Source organism: Seriola aureovittata, chromosome 11, assembly GCF_021018895.1.
Source record: "Seriola aureovittata isolate HTS-2021-v1 ecotype China chromosome 11, ASM2101889v1, whole genome shotgun sequence".
NCBI lineage: Eukaryota > Metazoa > Chordata > Actinopteri > Carangiformes > Carangidae > Seriola > Seriola aureovittata.
The window spans coordinates 23380974-23396449 of NC_079374.1; positions in this window are offsets into that span (position 1 = coordinate 23380974).

The following is a 15476-nucleotide window of genomic DNA, read 5'->3' on the forward strand; positions in this document are numbered from 1 at the left end:
TCTTTACCCCCAACCCTTCCCATCTTTTCCTGCTTTCTTCCTCTCTCTTTCCCTCCCCCCCCCCCACTGACCCAGCCAGTCAAGGCAGATGGTCGCCCACCCAGAGTCTGGTTCTGCTCGAGGTTTCTACCTGTTAGAGGGAGTTTTTCCTCGCCACAGTCACCGTGCTTGCTCTGGGGAGAATGTTCAGATAACTTTTACTTTTACCCCCCCCCCCCCCCCTTCTTAGCTTCTGATAAGACCCTGATAAAACCGCTGTGTAAATACTTGAATGCTGATGGACGTGGTTTGTTGGACACTTACATAATAAAAGTGAACTGGAACAGGACTGTCTGTGTTATTGAGAAAGTCTTACTGTCCCGTGCCTTAGAGGCTGCAGTGTTAATTACAACACGCCCAATGTTCACCTGGACAGGAAGTAATAACAGCTGAATGACTGCTCCAGGTTGAACCATCAGTACAAAAGATAAACAACTATGTCAGAAAATTCAACCAGAGAAGTCAATAACTCCCAAGGTGTTTCTCGGTAAGAAACATCCAATCACAGACCTTCAAGTTCTGTTTTGTGCTGTGCTAACGGTGAAGTGAAGATACAAAAAGTGACATCAGTAAAATTGCAAGATTAGAGGCATGAAAAAGTCCACCACTTGTTTCCCACAGTGCCATAACATGACCAACACGACCATCCTGACAGATACAAGTACATACATAACGAAAGAATGAAAACTAAAATAAATAAATAACAAAATTAAAATCAATTAACTTGTCTACAAGTTTGAGCAGTCAAAATCATTTCAGTATACTTTTCCAGTAACGTCACCATGAGCCTTGGTGAGGACATCAGGTCGACACAAATTTACACCACTGGAACTGCACTGGTGTACTACCTCCAGGAAATAGCCATATGCATGCCTTTTTACGTTTTATGTTACTTAACTAACTGCCAGCCATATAAAGTATACACAAGTACACAAATGGTGTATATACTGTTCTCATGTAAGGTAGCATGAAACAGCAAGCTGAACTCCAATCCTGCTGTGTTGTACTTGGCAGGATTTTAAATGGAGAATAGTAAAACTGAAATAAACAAGTTGACAGGATTGGTTCTTTAGGTATCTGACTTTTTAATCCCTGGCTTTCTGAATCTGTTTTTATGAGACTGTGATTGGTTCACTGCAGTTCCAGGGAGGAAATACTCAGCCATGGCATTCGTATTATTATTTTTAAGCATTTGGTCTCATTTATTTCCTTTTACAGTATACAGAACATGAGGCAGATTTGGTGTGTATCCACTTTGGCCCCCAAAACAAGATGCCCCCAAAAGCCAGAAAAGGTTCTGGTTTTTAGCCTGAGCTCAAGACACAGTCAGTGCAAGATTTATACATGGCTGGTTAAGCAGTCAGGAGTCTTAATCTTGTCTTATAAAATCAATATACAATTTGATATGTCTAATGTTAACTCGCTATCTGTTAGTGATGGATGGCCAGCATTAGCTTACCGTTAGTGCTTCTCCTAAAAAAACATTGACATATGTTAATGTAACCACACACAAACACACACACATAAACAGAAAGAGAGAGAGAGAGAGAGAGAGAGAGATTTTTGATAAAGAAATTAATTATGTGTGTAATTAATTATCAATTATCTACAATTATTTGAGTCATTTCATCTGTAGTTCATGTAGGGCTATAAGCAGTGGTGGAGAAAGTATTCAGATCCTAGTAAAAGTACTACTACCATATATATATATATTAAATCATTATATCATTATTATTATTCATGCATTAATGTAAATGCATTATTTTATTGTTGTACTTTGTTGAGGTGGAACTCATTTTGAACTATTTTGTATACGACTGCAACTAATGATTATTTTCATTATGGATCAAACTACAGCTTATTCTCTCCATTAATTAATTAATTGTTAAAATTTACAATGGCATTATATTTGGTGAAAACCACATTATGGCTTGTTTTGGACTCGAAACTTGACTCTGGACTTGAGTGGAAAGACTCGAGACTTACTTGTGACTTACAAAGCATTGATTTGGTCCGAACTCTGTGTTTACGCTAATTAGCATATTACGCAATTTAGCAACTTTTCAAGCGCCCTTTAGCTGCTTTCCATTGACAGTAGTTGTTTACAGGAGTTCCCACACAGTTATCAAATACGTCCTTGGTTTCACACATTGACCACATGGTCCAGCCATATACTGATTTTGACCTCGTCTTGTTAACTTTAACTTTAATATATTAACATATACGTTAAGCATTAGAGCTCTTGAACATTGTCAATATAGAAACAGCTGAGCTAGCTGTAAGCTAGTTATAATTGAATGAATCTTCTGTGCCAAAGACCATCTTTTTAATCAGATATCTGTGGTGGATGTGTTGTTGTCAGGCCACATGAGCTTTAAGAAATGGAACAACGATGAAAAGGTCGGCCACAAAAGGTCCATACAATCAAATCAAATCATAATTTCTATTCTTTCCTTTTAATCGAGCTACTCCAACTCTGGTCGTGAGTCACTGCTCTCAATCATTTCCCCATGTACAGTTTTGACAAAAGCATCTGTAGTTGCATCTGGACCAAGTTCAGGGAAGGACAGTTTCACTTTGTCTGGAAAGAATATCTCTCTCAGCGTGGATAGGTCATATTGTGCGCTCACATTAAAAGTCCACTGGAATTTGATTAAAATGGATTTATGAACCAGGCTCATGTCAAACAAAGGAGCCTGAGGGGGATTTCCTGCTCACACAATTAGTTCATACAGAAATAGGAGCACAAAGGCTTTGCTCTGCAATTAAGGTCCCTTTTCTGGCCATACTTATGAGTGTGTGATTGTGGTTACAGGGCAAAGCTAAAAGTAGGAGATTGAAAATCAGACATAATAAAAGCACTGATGAAGTTAGTAGATTTTTTTGCCTCATTCGAGTTTTGAGATGACACAACAGTCTCACTCTGAAGAAACACAAACACACACACACAAACACACACACACACACACACACACACACACACAAACATACTATCACTGTTTCTTTTGTGCCTGCAAGCATCTACTCTTGAAAGACAATGACTTCTTCTTGTATTGTTTTAATCCTGAGAGGCTGGGAAACCTCGCTGATGTGCTGTCTAGAGATCAAACATCAAGCTACATTTCAGGAACATGACAATTATTTAGAATGAGTTAGATTTTGAAAACATTGCTCTGTCGAGTCTGTTAAGTGGCCAGAAAATGCAGACAAAAAGCACAGACACAAGACATCCCTCAGTGAATGTGGAGAATATATATATATAAATATATCTTCACGAGTCCTCATTTCAAGATTTCATTGTTTGTTTACCCGTTAGCAGCATAAAAACAGTGGTTCTGGGAACACCTATTCCAACTTGAGAGAACCATAGATTGTAAATAAAGATGGACGTAACCTCTGTGACATCACACACAGGTTTCTAAAGAGCGGTTTCGAAGCTCAGAGTGAGCTGCTCCACCATCACCATCTTGGCAGTGCCTGACTCCACTTAACTCACAGCTTTAATGCATGCTGGTTTGTTGAAAGCAAACTGGCATGCATACACCCACCTGTCACTCAAAGCAGCCCTGCCCTCAGTTATACACAAGTTTAAGCCTTAATAAAATTTAAACAGGTGAATTTATAAACTAGTATGCAGTTGTTGTGAAGGAGGAAATTAGCTGTAGAGACCAAAACTGTTTCTTGTACCAGGCTGTAAAAATGTTTTATTTTTGCTGTAAAGTTGGACTTTTTAACATGGGAGTCTATGGGGATTGACTCACTTTTGGAGCAAGCCTCAAGTGGTCATTTGAGGAACTGCAGTTTTTGGCACTTGCAGGTTTTTTTTTTTCAACCATAGAGGTTGCGGCTTGGATAAAATGCTGTTTCCCATTTGAAACCAATGATCATCGATATTTCTTTCGACCATGGCCGTTCCACAACTATGTTCCTATAACTAACAAAGTGGTTAGTTATAAACCAAAGTGCGACTGTTCCACAACCTAAATTATGTGTTTGTTACCGTAACCATAACGACAAAGGTCTGGTACACCTGCCACCAAGGGAAGAGACACTCCTATGGGTGGTATCAGAGAGTAGGGCCAAGTGGTGTATATGGTCGCTCAGATTGGAGGTTGTCTTGTCAGTTACTGGAGTTTAGTTTGAGGAGGTCAGACTGACAGTCATAGTTAGTCCAGTGATGAAAAGAAGCCAGGCTGATTTTAAGTGGATCATGTCTGAGCCACTCTGTAATAAAAAAGATCATAGAAAAGAATAAACTGCTACTCATATGAGCTGCATGTTGTTTTAGTCTCATAATGACACGATCTACAGTAGAAAAGACTACAATACAATACAATACAATACAATACAACAAAGAGATAACAAAGTCAAATTGACCCTAGTAAATGTCTTTTCCAAAGTGATGGGGATAATTATGATTAACACACAACAAAAAATGAACATTTTTGCTTCAATATTGAGTATGGATGGAACAACTTCTTGACAGTTATTGCAGCCGCCATTCCTCTATGATCCTAATGGAAAAAAAAAATTCAATAAAAAAAATATTGGAGAGCTGAATATTAGGTATAAATATTAAATAGCTGAATAATAATAATACATTCTCACTGCCAGTCACTACATCCTTTTTTTTATATAACAGTTAAAAGTGATATTTTGGAATTAAGTAACTTCAAAGCAAGAACCCTTCAACTTTTCAATTACTGTACTTGCAGAATCTAAAATACAAAAGTATTTATGAAATAACGTTTGATTTAAAAATACTAATATTTTTAATGATACAGATAATCTCTGAGTCAAGAGTAGATCTGACAGTTGTACTCTAGTAGTGTTTTGAATGTATTTTTTGCAACTGATTTGAACATTCAAACCATCTCTGATTTTTTATTTTTCTGTTTTTGCATCTATTTTGGGCGCAAACACCAAGAACAAAGCTGCCAGAGATTTTGTTTGCTATCATTTTCCATACATCTTCATTGTCTGCACTTGTCAAGTGGTACTAAAATCAACCGTCTGATGTGCTGCTGCAGCAGGATCTCTCTCGAACTCCAGTTAGATTTTCTGCTTGTTTCCATTTTATTATGTCCCATTATTTTATCAAATATTTATATATTAGATCGGTGTTAATTTCCTGTGTTAATTGCTTCTGGGCTGGAGATAAGAGTATCTAAGATTTTACACAATCTTTATTAAGAAATTGTGGAAAAAAACATCACTGAGAAATATGTAGGGCAATAAAGAATAAACAGTATAGCAGATGCAGGGTTAATCATTTTCTCTGACTGATTATTCCTCCTCCTCGTGTCTGTGATTGATCATGTTATTGCATGAGAGAAAACAGCATGTTAACATCACAGCAGCTTCAGTGCTCTGTCTATATACAGGATGCATTTGGGCAGAGTAATGGTTTTGGAGTCCAACACACAATCACAGATGTTAGTTTCATATGATAGAAGAAAATAGAGTGTAAAATAGGACCACAAGCGAAGCCATTAATGAGCCTGTGTAGATGCTGGATTGATTCAGTTCTGTCAGATGTGTGTGAGATGGACAACTAAAAAAAAAGTAGCATTGAGTTGTTTCTTGATAAACGTGTCTTATTCTACACACCCTGCAAATACATTTTCTCTCCCTGTTGGATCTTGAATCTTCTTAGAAGATTGATAAGGACGGGCCCAGATCTCCACTCTACTGAACACAGACTGTTCAGTATGGGAGACTGTGAACTGACATGTTAAAGAGATAGTTCAGGTTATTTGACTCTGTGTTGTGTGAGGTTGTGTATTACCTGCAGTAGATTCAGATCAGTGCCCTATCAGTTTAGATAAGCAGCCAGGAGCACCGGCACAGGAGCTGAGCAATGTGCTGCTGTGGACGGGGTCAGCTGCAAAAATGTGTTTTAGCCATTTTAAAAAGAAAAGCTAATGTCATTTGAAGGGTACGCTACATTTTGAATATTTTCCCTTCTTTATCTTGCCGTCAAACAGCCCTTTCCTTTGGAGCCACATTTTTTTAACCATTGAACTACCGTATTCCTCCAGGACTTGCACATGCGTGTTATCTACTAACTACTACCCTTCACTTGAGTTTACCTACACCCGCTCTCTCTCTCGCTCACACACACACACACCGCCCTAAACATCTTACTCACTTATGCACCTCCCCACCTAAATGCATAACCAGTCGATTAATTAATGCACAGTACAGATTCGACAAGGAATAAAAGACGGCTTTGTTCACAAACTTAAGCAGGAGACATTTATAGTTTTACGTTCACGTCATAAAGGAACAGTGTGGTACATGTATGAAACAAACACATGACTTACCAACTCCGTTTTATCTTCCTGCCCTACACAAACACTCTGCATACTCCCTCATCCTTTAACTTATCCTAAAACTCCATAACTGCACTTACCAATCTTGTTGGGTTAGCGATTATCTCCTGTAATTTCAATGACAATGTTATAAGTTGGTGTGAGGCCAGAGGGTGGCTGGCTTCCCTTGGCATAGTTCTGACCAATCACAGTTTGGCAGTGACATGATGACAGCTCCATCTGATTGGTTAATCATTCTTCTTTTTTTTTTTTTTCCATCAAGGGATGCCAACTCCGACCCGAGCTCCTCAGAGATGTGACATCAGTCTACAGAGGGCGTTTATAGCTCACGGCCACCGTAGTTTCACCACACATTCACACATCAGTTAGAAGGGAGTTGTTTACCTAAGTGAGAATGGGGAAGGGGAGGGATGGCAGGTACAGCACAGAATACTTACAGAGTCATAGTGTGTAGTGTGGCTTCCATTGGCCACCGGGAGAAAACGCCACTGCAAACTATCACTTTCAGACTGTTCAGGCGGTACATCCGAGTGGTAGCTGAAATTTAATCATCTCCATTCTTGTTTAAATCACATATGGTTGACTTGATGTGGAAGTCAAACCGCTGTGAAAACAGGTTGAGTTTTTAGTAACCTCATAAATTTTTTTATGTTCTGTTAGCAGATGATTTGGTTACGCTTGTCTCCCTGAAGTGTTGTCTGCAACAGCTGTTGACAATTAAGCGATCACGTCTCAGAAAGCCATGCATCTGAGAGACCATCCATGTGTGTTTGTTTAGATATAATCCTTATCTTTCTCCTGAGCGGGTCTACAGTGAAATGAAAAACCTTGAACCTTTCTAATGGCTGAACTGGCAGGAATTGGCAGGTCTTTAAGCACAAAGTCCTTTTGGGACCGTTCCCATATGACAGATTCATAAATGACAAACTTGATGAACACAGCCCGTTAATTTGGGAATATGCATCAGCACAGTCTGGTTTTCAGTCAGGCAGGACATGCTGATAAGGCTATGCTGAAATAACTACTTCACAGGCTGAAATTACAGGCCGTCCTCTCCACATATTTTGCCAAATGGCAGTGATTCTCCTTTGCAAGCTATTCTGCTCGGCTGCACAAATAATGGGCTTCTTCTGAGGTGATGAAATCACATCAGGCAATACAAAGCCAACTCTAATTTTAATCGTCTCCTCCTTGACTGTCTAAGCTTTGTCTGCATAGACCCGCAGTAAGGAGATGAAATGGGCTGTGAAACATCCACTGCAAAGATTCACTGTAAATGATAAGTTCAGTATCATTATGCGTCCTGTAGTACTTTTCAGTGTCAGTAGGGCTGCGTCTCTAACTGTGGCAGACTGTGAACTACACTTTCCCACCTAGGGACTCGTCAGCCACAAACAGCAATGTCATTACGTACCCGCAGTTCTCCCGATCCAGAGGTGTCTTGAAATGTCCCTGAAAACATTTGACATTCTGCGCAGACAAAACTTCTCACTAATCCCTGATTGAGGAAAAATCTCTGAAAGTGCTGAGGAAACCACTGAACCAAACAAGCAACTGTCCACTGAAAAAGCTGCTATTGTCATCCTGTATATGTTAGCATTTAGAGAAGGTGGTGTGCAGTGTGCTAAAATTATGGTTTAGAAAAATATCAAAATGTTTAGGGAAGTGCTGCATTTGAAATAATCTTTTATATTGGATAAAATTTATTTTACAAGAAATAACACATAACATAACAAAAATGAAAAGTTTTCCTCTTGCTGGAGGATCAGACTGAGGTGGGTTGTGACTATTTCAAAGTATAAATGCACCTGGTCTGACTGTCCAAAAATAACTATTTTCAACTATATACAAGCCAAGGTTATCAATCACATGTCAGTATGAATAACATCTCCTTGTTTGTTTGTTTTTAAATCACAGTGACGCAGATCTACTGTCGACACAAGGTCGTGACGACTCTATCTGTGTCAATGTTGATTTTTCTTTTGTGCTGTTTCTTCTTTCATTAAATTGTTCATTAATGTTCCTTGAGAATGGATTAGTGTTACATAAACAAACGACTCAGACTCAGAGCAACATGAGCTCAGATCTGGTGTTGTGTTTCTGGCCACGTGATACATCAACCCCTGAGACAAAATCTCTTGCTCTTTAGCTTCTAAATGCTCCACTGTGTTCACCAGCTCGCTGTTAACGTTGTCTGTCTCCCATCTGCTGCTGGGCAGGTAGCATACAGTGTGTTTATCAGAGCTTTTTTTTTGGCTGGAAACAGCTGCCTGCTGCTGCTGCTGCTGCTGGAAACACGTCTGAAAACTAAAATAAGGAGATAAAAAGCACTAAAACGACCAGCTGAGCTGAATGGCTACAGACCGGTGGCCCTCACATCACACATCATGAAGACCCTAGAGCGGCTGCTTCGCCGCTTTCTAATGCCACAGACTGAACATGCACTAGACCCCCTACAGTGGATGATGCCGTCCTTTACACGCTCCAACGGGCCCATTCTTACTTGGATGAGCCAGGTAGTTACATGAAGATTATGTTCTTTGATTTCTCAAGTGCATTTAACACCATCCAACCCCCCCCATCCTTAAAGACAAGCTGGAAGGGATGGGGGTTGATCCCTGCTTCACGTCCTGGATTGTGGATTACCTGACCAGATGACCACAGTACGTCAGGCTGGGTAACTGTGTCTCAGGGACAGTGATGAGCAGCACTGGGGCTCCACAGGGGACTGTTCTGGCTCCGTTCCTGTTCACCCTGCATCCGGCCGACTTTAAATACAACTCTGAGTCCTGCCACATCCAGAAATACTCGGATGACACAGCTATTGTGGCGCGTATCAGGAACAGCAGGAAGAGAAGTCCAGGGATCTGACGTTGACCTTCAGTGAATGGAGCAACAAGAACTGCCTCCTTCCGAGCAGCTCCAAGACCAAGGAGATGGTCATGGACTTTCGGAGGTCTAGGTCCACCCTTCAGCCAGTCAACATTCCAGGGAAGGACAAGTGGTGCATACTTATAAATACATAGGTGTGCACCTGGACAGTAAACTGGAGTGGTCACTGAACACTGATGCCATCTACCTGAAGGGGCAGATCCGTCTCTTTTTCCACAGGAGGCTCAGGTTTGACGTCTGCAGTGAAATGCTGCATGTTTTATCAGTCAGTGGTGGCCAGTGTACTCTTTCATGCTGCAGTCTGCTGGGGCAGCAGCACTCATGGAATGACTCTTCAATGTTATCTATGACCCTTCCACAACCTTAAGCAGGTTTTTATTAATGTAACCATGACGATGAAGGTCCTCTAACCATAAGCAAATAATTTTAATCCAAATCACAATCTTTTCATAACCCTAAGCAATTTGTTTTTGTGTCTAAATCTAAACTGAGCCATGACCGTTCAATAACCTTAACCATGTGTTTATTATTGTAACCATGACAATGGAGGTCCTTTAACCATAAGGAAGTTATTTTAACACAAAGCACAATATTTTCATAAACCTACCCAAATTGTTTTTGGATCTAAATCTAAACGAAACCATGACAGTTCAAAAACCTTAATGGCATGTTTATTGTTGTCACCATGACGATAATAGTTGTGTTCATCTGCCACTGGTATCTGATGGTTGGGATTAGCAACTTTTAGTCTGGAGAACTTGCTGTGCTGGCTATTAGTGCTGTATAATGTGGCATTGGTTCATGCTATTTACTTGTCACTTTACAAATAAACCTACATAATAACCTTCATTAAAACAGATGGTAGTACTTTATAGATGGTAACAGATATGTTCAGTTCTTCAGTTGTCAGAATGACTGAATGATGACATTAATATATTCTATATATTTCAGGACACTGAATGATGAACTTCAAAGTGTTTTTCTAAATAGTGTTTTGGAGAGACGTCTGATGTTTCAATCTGTTAGATTGTCCTATATAATCAATAATTCTCTCTTTAGCTCCTCCATGATAAAGGTACTGCAGGCATAGCAAATCAATCAAACATATTTCTATTTCCAGCCTCGTAGGTGAGCCATCATTTGAAAAAAAAAAAAAAAAAAACTTTTATATTACTCAGAGAGCATTCATATGTTGGGCTTGTTGTATATCAATAATGTGTGGAGTAGTCAGGGAGAACATTACTCCGTATTGTGGACTTTGCCTTTGAGGGCTATCTTTTATTAAATCAAACAACACATCCAATAGCGGGATCTGAAGCACAGACTGAGTATCCTCATGGTAAGCTACAAATAATAACCTCCGCTCCCTGCTGTCCATCCTGACAGTTCATACCAGGGGGAGGCAGAAAATAAATAAACACATGAAGTGTGAGCAGGAAGCATTTTCAAGACCTGAGACAATTTTGGGGAAATGTCAATAACAGACATCAAATCAACAGAGACAAGAAAAGACAAGAAAATCTTCAGTAAATCATTTATCAGCACAGGATTTTGATTTAGAAAGTTGCAGAATGCATGTATCATTTACAGTATACGGTATTACATCCTTAATTGAACTCTATAAAACTTGTATATCCACCTTGGGTTGCATCCTTTTTTCTTTTTGACATGTTTCTTTTATTTACTCTGAACGCATTCTGTTGGGACCTTATGCACATGTGCTGTCAATATTCTGCTAGATCCTTCGTTTTCTACCTGTCACAAGCTTCAACAACATGACTAATGAAGTAAATAAATAAACCTCTCCCCTCCTCTTTTAAACTCACCCCCATCCTTTCAGCTAAATGAAAAGCTGCTCAGCTGCTGCGAGATCCATTTTGAGGTTACGCTTCCTTGATACATCTGCCAAGCCTCATCAAGAAGCATTTGCAAGGGAACGGCAGCGCTCGGGAGGGAGGGGGAGACCTTCTCTTATAATCAATGCAGAGTATGAAAGGCACCTCGTTTCTAGGATAAATGGTGTTTGAGCATGACGGCTGCCATAACTAACCTAATATATATGGAACTGGCCATGGCAGGATGCATCCATACCATATATTATACTCATTGATTCATTCCACGTCCTGGTGGAAATCTTTGATCATTTTTGTTTCAGTGGTTACGGACATTCTAGATACTATCACTACAGACTAATTTAATGTGCTTAGTTCATACTGTTCAGGAAGTGACACACATTGTGCATGAACAGATTTAAGATCAAATGACTGGAGCAAGATCTTTGTGCTTTACCTCTGTTGTCCATTATTTAGGAGTGCCCCTGAACTGTTTGTTTCTATGGCAACAGCATCCAAAACATTATGGGGCAGTTATGTGCTACAGACTAATGACAATATTTTGTTTTGTATGGTCATACCTTTCCATGTACATGTGACAGGCCTGAGAATCCTTCTTACACAGGAACAAGACACCTGGACTAAAAGAGACACAACACCACTACAAACCATGAGGCATGAGTGAATGTGAATGGAGTTATAGGAATTTTTTTGTCTCTTTTTTCATTCATTTTGTGTCTCTTTTTGGTTGTTTTGTCTTTCTTCATACTTACTTTGTCTCTCCTTGTAATCATGTTGTCTCTCTTTGTAATCATTCTGTCTCTTTTTGTAGTGGTATTGTTTCTCTTTGTGGTCATTCTGTCTGTCTTTGTAATCTTTTTGTATGTCTTTGTGGTCATTTTGTCTTTCTTCATAGTCAGAATGCATCTCTTTGCGGTTGTTTCATGTCTCTTTGTAGCCGTTTGACTGACTGTCCAACAACAAGTGTGAGCAGTCACTTCAAACAGAGGCTGTTTGCCTCGTCTCAACTGATGAGAGGTGACAGTTCCAACAACTGAGCCACCGCCCATCCACACCTTTCACACACAACATTTTCCTGCCAATAACCTCAATACTAAACCTGTTGAAAATGTATTTTATCACAAAATGATGGTGGCCCTGAGACCACGACGCACTCCAACTAAAGAAGGCACATGCAAATAAACAAACGTGCTGCAAATTCAGTCCTGCATCCTGTAACCTGGAACTAGTCTGAGTGGCAGAAGCATTCAGCAGCAAGGTGGTAATGCTAGTCTTAAGTTGCAGTGTGTTGATTTCTCAGGGCCACCATGCAAAATTCTTAGAAAAACATATTTTAATTTGCTCAGATGGGTTCCTGCTCAAATCTGACAAAATGTCCTTGGATGAGGTTGTTAAAAATAAAAAAGATCATTCATCTTCACTGACCAAGCAACTCCTCACAAAACAGCATTTTTGCTTGACGAGTACTTTAACATTGACACTTTAGATACATTTTGCTGACAACAGTTAACTCTGTCAGTAAAGTGCAGACTGTCAAAGACAATATCCACCAATAATTTTATATGAAAATAAAAGAGCTGTATTTAGCAAATCAATCAATACCCAGTTGCTGATGTACACACACACACACACACACACACACACACACACACACACCTTTCTGTGTGTGTGAACACCATGTTGCCACTGGGCAAGGGATTATTGTTGCGCTGGACTTCATTAACATAATTGTGCATAATGAGTGATATTAATTTGGAAATTGGGAGCATGTTCAAATTGACAACTATGTTTGATTTTTGAAAGCAGACAGCATCTGTGTGCCCTGGAGATGAACAATGTATTTTTACATCAAGGACAAGGAGACACAGTGACTTTGACAACGGCTGCAGAATTCTGTAAAAACTATTTCCATCAGAAAACAAGGAAACATTCTTTTATTACTTACATATAACAGAAAACACTGTAGAGAGGAGTCATTTATGAATGAATTTGATTTGGTTGCGCAACAAGCTGTAGGAAAACTGAAGTGATAGACAAACACATTGAAGGCAGTGTAGATAAATGTATTGCTATCACTGCTGTTTAAGTGGTGATGAAGGATGGGGGAGGATGAAGGCATCTCCCTGCCACCTCTTTACAGATGGGATAAAGCATAACAGACAATGGATGCAAGGAGGTGCATAGTAGAATAATTATAGCCTATATTTTTTTGGATGATAATCATGAATTGTGTTTCTTTTTTATTGAATTTTCCTCTCCACTTCTCTTTCCTCTTGTTCAGTTAAAGATTGGAGTTAATGCCAAAGATTAACTGATGCGTATCTGAAGACTTTCAGCTACTATTCACGACAACAAATCTGACCAGGTTCTGCATCACGATTGTCAATCATTAAACTATCTCTCCAACTAACTCGCTCTCCCTGTGCACTCCTGTGCCTCTGGAGCAGAGTGCACCAGCCGGCCGTAAAAAAGTAGGTCTTAACTCTTATGCTTAGCTAGGCCCGACTTCGTCATTTGAATTTTTACCGAGTGCAAATCTGACTGACTGTGGTCAGGCTGGACCTGTTGATTGTTGCCCCTAGCAACATACTTCACTCTAACTTCTACCTTCAAACAAGCTGGAAGATGTGGATAAATAAAACCAAAGAAAAGGAATATATGCATTACGGATACATGCATTTGTCCGACGTCAATTGATCATGTCTCCCACAGTATTTTGAAAAGCTCCATTGGCATAAAATCTGAGCGCCACCAGCATCTGCAGAGCCGATTGCATGCTGTAGTTGAAGTGAGAGCTCCTCCATCAGCTCAGACAGAGCTCGTCTACCAAAGCGAAACCTCTCTATCAGCACACTTTCCGAACAGACATCCAGTTATTGTCTTAATGCCCTTCCTCTCGGTTGTGTGATCAATATTTTTTCCTGTCGTTATTACCAGGTATAGTCTGACTTTTCAACTTACACCTGCTCCATACTAGACGTAAAAGTTACACTCAGGTGCAACACATACGGGGCTTAAGTCTAAGTGGTGCAAATTGGTCGTCAGCCGTAATGTTACACACAGTCGTCTGCCTCGTCACTCATATGGCCAATTGCATCAACTGTAAAGCTACCAAGTGGAGCAGTCACAACAAAAGTAATGCTAACATAATGCTAACAGTTTTTGAAATAAACTTTAAGGAAATTGATTGATTTCGGCTTGAGTATCTAGACACATACTCAGTTGTCTAAAGCACCTTTTCCACTGGTCAAAAAACCTACTGAGACCCGATAACATCAGGCTTTTGTCAGCAATGGAAAAGGGCATTCACACCAGGGTCAAATGACTCTGCAGTGTGGGTGTGTGCTTTAAGTGCATGTGATGACATCGCTCCTAGCAGTTGTGTGTGTCCTCAGTCCAAGCAGAAAGACAAACTCGACCGCTTTTTATTAGCGGGTTTACCTGCGTTTAACAAACCTGCTTATACCTGCAGATTTTGGTGGAGAGAGGTATGAGAGAAAGTGATACTGTGACGATCCCTCCCTCTCTGACTGCCTGTTTGTTTTGTTCTGCTACTTGTTTTGCAGTTACTGGGGGTTGGCTGGTAGGTAGAGCTGGGAGGGCTGTCTGCTCTACTTGCCCATCTGGGCAGGAAGCCCCTGGGCGGGGCTTGCAGAAGGCATGAGGGACTGCCCCTTGTGGCAGTCTCTCTCTCTCTCTCTCTCTCTCTCTCTCTCAGCCTGGCCTGCTGCATCATCCTCAGCCCCCTTTCTTTGTTTGGTTTCCTGCACCATCCAACATACAGTACATCCCGCCTTATCTTCACTCCACCATACACTAACATAACTGATATCTGTCTTACTTACACACTAAACCATTTAATTTGCATTTTGGTAAATTTGAGTTAACTAAATTACTTTTTGAGTGACATATCTGTGTGGCCTCCCTTATTGTTGCCAGCCCTGAGTCAGGTGGTAACATTACACACCCCTAAACACCACGGAATACATGAGAAAGAATTATTCTTATTTCTTCCTGTTTGGATTGCCCTGTTGTCGATGCACTGCTTTCCTCCTCGCTGCTAACTCTGCTGCAGCTATATACCACTGTCATACAGTATCATCTGTCACTTCTGATCACCTGCCAGCAATGAACGCCACTGCTTGCTGCCAGCAGGAGTGCAGCAACAAGGACAAGACAAAAGTCTTTGTAACTGTGAACACACTGCGGAGCTGTCAACACTCAACCCTGGGGGTGCTCCTTTGCACAGTGAATTATTCTAGACTATGCATCTCATGTTATATATGTTTTATTATGATGTTTGAATTGTAGCATGGGTTATGTTGTTTTGTGTAGTTACTGCACCAGAGTTGGTTGG